Source organism: Fringilla coelebs, assembly GCF_963513975.1.
Source record: "Fringilla coelebs genome assembly, chromosome: 5".
NCBI classification, from domain to species: domain Eukaryota; kingdom Metazoa; phylum Chordata; class Aves; order Passeriformes; family Fringillidae; genus Fringilla; species Fringilla coelebs.
This window is the reverse complement of record NC_140033.1, coordinates 40134418-40141143: the sequence shown is the minus strand read 5'-3', so window position 1 is coordinate 40141143 and position 6726 is coordinate 40134418.

Sequence of the window (6726 nt, the reverse complement as noted above, 5' to 3'; positions counted from 1 at the left end):
CAACAAAATGTTCCTTGTCCTCTTGCGGAATCATCAACCCTTATGGAAGTGTTCACTAATGCTACACATGCTTCTTCATCTAAGAACCATAGAGACTAGCAAAAATTATCCTTGGCTTTCTTCAGTGGAAAGAGTCAAGTTTCAGGTCAAACTAGCCAATATTCATAAGTTTTCAGATATTTATGTCCAGCATGTAAAATGTTTACATAAACCCCTTGATAAAAATCGCGGTATACAGTTTTGCTTTCCTGGCACAACAGAGCACTTCAAAGCAAGGATAAATCTTGCCCAAACATTAGACAACATTTTTACACAGGCTGGTCTGAAATGCTTTTATAGATTTTCATATAGTAAAGGTCCAAAGCCCTCACTGGCTTTAACTCTAAGATGCTATTTTACATTTTTGTGTCAAATATGCCCGGCATAAGCACAGAATAGGACAGTTAAAGATATTAAAAAAAACCAAACTATTAGAACATGACTACAAAGGAGATTTTAATTATAAACTTAAGTCATTCACATACATTTGTACTCTCTTGTCCTCTGGGAAGAAAATAAAAATGAGCAACAGGTCAGTTTTTCAGGTCAGTTTATGAAATTCCAGAACATACTCAGATACTATTGTAAAAAAAGTAATAAAAAAAAAAGCACAGATAACACAGTAGTATTGCCAATGCTTAAAGCTATATGAAACATAATATTAAATTCCAATGGTCCATACTCCCATTGAGTCTATAATTTTGCACCTCCCAAGCAGCTGCATAAAATAAGGAGATCCCCATTTGTTATGATTCTAAATAATTTAGGATACAGTAAGATGAAAGATATAATGTCAAGATACTCTATTTCTGGGTGGCCAGTTTCTAGTTCACTGCTTTTGATGGTGTGTTCCTTGATGTCAGTTTCAAAATATGGTTTCGTTTATTGGAAGATTTTTTGTTATAGTATTTTGCACTGATCTCATGACCTCCCTTGATCTCCAGGAATCCCATATTGCAGCAGGAAGTGGGTAACTGAGCAAGCAACTACTGCACAGAACCTTGAACATAACACTTTAAAGCAGTAAACTTCACAGGGATTCTCTCTTTCCAAGAAGAATTAAGACAGAGTGTCTTCTCAGCTGTGGTTTTTAAAAACTTTGTGATCTTTGGTACAAGAATAGGGGGCTAACCTCATTATCTTTCAAAATTCCTAGACACATAATTGCATCTTGCTGGCTTACATTGCTCTGGCAGATGCAGTTGGATTTAGTACTGTTTCTCATTGACAAAGGCAAATGCCTTTGAGCTTCAGTTGCTCTGAAGTGTTAAATATTGCTTTGTTTTGCTTCAAAGGCATTTCTGCCATGGGAAAACTATCACTTTATGACCCTTCTGTATGTTGTAGGAGTGGTGGGACATTAAAATATTCTGATAGCCTCAGGAAAAGGTATTAAGGAATACATCAGTATTAATAAAATAGTGAGTGGTGTTTTAAACCTTCCCTTATATCAAAGCTCCTAACGTGACATTGAAATCTATAGAACACACAGTGCATAAGTAGACTGCCAGTATTTCTCAGCTTACCATACAAGGCATGGAAGTTTTAAAAATTCAAATACACAACAATTACACTACATGAAATTTTCCTTCACTGCTGGAAATCGGGTCCAAAATACCTTACGGCATATATCCCAAAACTACACATCCAGATTTCAAGTCTCAGAAGAAAAACCTGCTAGCACAACTGAATCTCTCTACATTAGAAAAACAGGCCTGTGAAGTGCAGAACTAATGAGGCCTGGTTTCCTTTGGGTTGTACCTCATGGAAAGACCCCCTAATGTCCAAAAAGGTGCAAACCCTTCTTCTCCAGCACTGAAGTTCTAACTCTCCAATCTGGATTTGCTTTCAACATTTCTCTCCCCAAACAGACTGAGGGAGGGGAAGGATGGGGGGAAAGCACAATAACAGAATCTTTTTTCCCCCTATCCATCTATTTTCTGGCTACTGACAGTACAACTACATCTATGTCACTCTTTATAGAATTTAGCCAAGAAAGAGTGGGATAGACAGACGTCAGGTAAGCCTCATCTCACTAAAAGAGAAACTTCATCCTTGTATTTCCAAATATCCTTGTATTTCCAAATATTTCCAAAGTCTTCTACTTGATGCTGATCTTCCTTAACCACTGTTTCTGTTTAGAAAGTCATTCTTCATTATACTGCTCACAGTACCACAATCAAGCCAAGAGTATGCAAGGAAACAGCCACTCCAAGAGGTAAACGTGTTTGCTTATGCAAAACAACCAGTGAAACAAGAAAGCTGAACTGCATGCATGCCAGTTGATAAAGGGATTTTTCTACCTGACTTTGGGTAAAAATCATCTTGTTAAGTTCAATTTATGGAGGGTTTTTCTGCTTTCTTTCAAACACCTGTGTATCAGTTATTTTTTTCTCCTCTCTCTTTCTGTTTTTTTATATTCCTGTCAGCATTTGATTGTCTTTGTTTAGGTAAGCTCACTTGTTCTGGGGAAATGCAATTCCTTTATCACTTTAAAAACAAGGTAGCAAAAATGGAAGATGTCATCAAACTTTTAAATGTGGAAGCTCAAAAACAGATTAATCACAAAGAAAATAAAATCTATTCTGTCAAAGTAATGGTTTAGACTCTACTGTTAGAGGCTTCTGAAGTAGAAGTACAAGTAAATTGTATTATTAAATGTTTGAAATTATTTACTATAATGAAATGGAACAGCATAATGATTCGTAATTTTGGTATTTTAAAGTAATAGAGCATAAACTTCTTAAGGAAACATATTTATTGAGCAATTTTAAATTGAGAATGTTTTCAAAACATAACAACTTAGAAATGGATTGCATCTCAACCAACTGAGTAATTCTGTCAAAGTCAAGAGCACTTAGGAAAAAATCTATCAAGGGAGCAAGAACAGTTTAAAAATACACTAAACAGAAAGCATGACAAAATTTCTCAGTAATGTTAAAAGCTAAATGAAACATTAAAAAAATGAAGCATCGGTATCTCATATGTGCCAAAACCCAACTAGACAACATCAGACAGCTGGAATTAGGAAAAATATAGACTATTTAACTGTTTGGAAATCAAGTCCTATACATATTCAAGAACACTGAGATGTTGTACTCTTTGTTATGGGGACAGACGGCAGTGAGTAAACTCAGCTCTCTTGATATTCAAAATGAACTGGCCTGGTGTCCTCGAAACAGGAGACGGAAGTGAGGCTGTTAAACATCTATGCCAGAATTATTACTGAGATAAAACCATGTAAGCATGAAAAAAAATTAATCCTCAGCTCAGAATTAACCTTCATAAATTACCCTTAAACTGACTTGATTTTTTGGAAAGTCCTAAGCACAAAAAATTTAAAATATCATTATGAATTCTGAATTATGTGTAGTTATGTGAAAACTTGTATCTTTAAACCACACAAGAGTAGACCTCTGGGTGAAATCAGACCTCCTCTCACCATGAAACAAATACTTTTCCTTAAGGTTAATTTTATCAGACTCACCTTTGTTGCAAAGCTACAGCTCCAGAATGTATTTATCTAGTACCAGAAATAATTAGCAGGCACTCCAGCTCCTTGAATGGCCAACTTTAATCAGAACTGTCTTGAGTCCAAGTGTAAGAAAAACAGGAAACCTCTTCTGAAACCTTAAAGTGCTGCAAGATGCAGTGACAAGTAATTTTAGTGTCTCTAACCCACTGTATAAAGGTAATTAGTAATTTCCTTTCTCAACTCTTTGCATGCTTAATGAACCAAGGATTAGCAAATAGAGAATCAAACGCAGAGCTGGTAGCTCTTCAGTTGGCAAGTGTTTGTCATCACTGGTTCATCTGTAGTGAATAAAAGATTTCCTCCTGCTGTTGATGGATTGCATTAGATGCACTATCTTTTCTCTGACCAGCTTAAAATGATCTGGGTATTTCATAGTCAGTGTTCTGCTACGCTCAGGGCTTTCCCAGACACACCACTGCTTGTTCTATTTCATCTCAATGGATTTCACTGAGCTCACCTAAAAGGGAGGTGATCATATTACAATTTGGTTTTCCTAGTCCTCTTTTTTATGCAGAAAATACTTTTACTGTTTTGCTCCTAAGCATGATGCTTTTTAAAGGATTAGAGATTACCCATGAGTGAGTGCATAGATTACATTAAGGAAGGGCCTATCAATAGATCCAATCATTCTGGCTTCTCAGATGGAATAATTGTCCTCATTCATGTGCTGGAAGCGTGAAAGACATCAACTGGTACAATTATAGAAGCAGCTTCAACAAAATGAACTTGTCAATTTACTTTGTTAACACCCTTAAATATAATTCTAGGTCAGCCCAGGATCCAGCTGTATCACTTCCAGCTGTGTTAACTCGTCCTTCACCCAAAAGTAGATTTTGCTTTCAGCACGCATAATACTATACAAGTTACTGTAGATCAGCTGACATACAGTAAACATCCATGAAAAAAAAGTTTAGTCACATCAAGTGTGAGGTGACTAGCCTTAAATTCAGCTTCTTGCATTGTTGCTTAATTAAATTAAATTAGCCCATGCTTGCAGTGACTGTTGACGGTGACCAAACCCCAGCTGGAAAATACTCTGTAATAGCCACAACAGTTTAAAGGCAAAGCTGAGAAGCTGAGAGGGAATCTCCATACACAACAACAATTAACCCTTCCACCAGTTCTTTGAAAAGGTAGAGTTCATCAATACAAAATCAATATTAAAACTGAGGATTGGGTAGGATTAAAATATTGCATTTTAAATTCAAAAGAGAACCCCCCCTAATAAGCCACATGACTCATTAATTTTTTAAAGCAAGTTTACTGCTTCAGTCACTCTTCAGCTGAATCTTTCAATTGAGCTGAATTTTTTTTGCTTTGCCTTATGCTGTAAAACTGGAATCTGCCAGCTGAATGACCAGAACTGTGTCAGAAAATGAGCACACCTGAACCTATTCAAGAGGTGGGAGGGGAGGCTATTAGAAAATTCAGGGAGGGAATGATGCTTTTAGAAAAATCAAGTGATCATGCAGTAAATGACAGCTGTGACAATGAAGGTAGAAAAGAACTAAACATGAGAACCCAATCACTGGAAAAAAAATGAAATTAGGACAGAAAAAGACATCCATTAGTGAAGTTATTTTTGGTAAATAAAGTGAGGAACACATTTTTTCACTAAAAGTTAGCGTTTTCAATTTTTAACAACATAAAAGCATTTCAGAGGAAAAGGTTGTTCACGAGGTCTGTGATAAAAGAAAACTAATTATCAACATACAAGAGTTATTATAACTGGACTTTGCAAAAGCAATATGTAAGAGGGAGTATGGATGGATTTTACCCTGATCCTCATAGCATATTTAGAACTAGATTCTTTGGTTTACACCAACTAGAACCTGCTCTTTTTAATATGAACTTGAGGTTGGAGAAATCCACATAATTTCAAGAGGCTCGGGATTTATTAGTGATGTATTTGTGTATTTGTGATTTCTCTCTTTTCGTGTGTTAAAAACACCAGTAAAAGAACTCAACTAACTTTCAGAAAATACAGCTTTTTGTTTCAATTACATTTTGCTAGAGCAGAAGTAAGTTTCAGTCTGAGAATCCTCTTCTTCCCCTTGATTACTTGGCTTCATCCTATCAATCATGATTACGGTCCTGGTACAATAATTACAGTTTTTAATCAATTTTCAAACATTGCTCAGTGGACTGTGAAGTACATTTGAAGCCCATCATAAGAGTTTTACTGAAAGCAACTAAAAACTAATGGTTTTTGCAGAATGGGAGGAGAAGGGGTTATATACAGGAATGACAGATCATCTTCTCATCAGGCTTTGCAATTAATTCAGTGCAGCACTGAAATAATTACAAACATGCATTTGACAAACTGAAATGTAAATTAGTTCTTAGTTGATTACTCCAGTTGCCTTAACAACAGAAGCTCTCCCAGCATTTGGAGGGAATATCTTTCAAAAAATTTTATTTTCCCAAGCATACAAGAAAAAAAAATTCTTTTGCAAAGCCTAATGTGACCTTGCACAGTAAAACAACAACTCAATGATTGTATCCAGCCTTTCTCTGCTCCAGAACGGATGCTTTAAAGCAGCTTCTGTCTTGATGTTCTTACAAAACATAGCTTCACATTGCCTGAGTGAGGCAGTAAGCTCCAGCAGACAAACACAGTGTACCTGAGTGGTTTCTTGTGTAAAGACCACTTCATGTCTCTGTTCCTGATCAAAGAATGTATAAGAGTAATTTTTACCATGCTAGGAGATCAGAAAAATAATCAGCAGAACCAGTACAAAAATGTTAGTAAGTCTTTATCACAGACTGTTTTCTACAGCCACTTAAGTCAGTGACAAAACCATTATCATCTTCAGTGGGACAGAATTTCTTCCTTACAAGCCAAGTAAGTGAAAACCAGCAGCACATTGTTTGAAAAGCAGCAGAAACTGTGCAGCAACAATTTCTGTTATTTGGGAGCAGGCCCTCAAGCAGAAGGACCCTTGAGAAGTTTCCTGTTTGAAATAGTATGTTTGTTTATTTTTTTCCAGGTTTGTCACATATACTGGCTATGTCTTGTTCTCTTAGGATTTTGTTAGTAATCAAAACTTCTCTCCTCAAGAGATTTATTGCCCTCTCCCAGTTCCAAAGTACCACCAAGACAGAAATGTCTGGCAGGGGAAATTACTGCCAGAAAAGTGCCAACATATTAA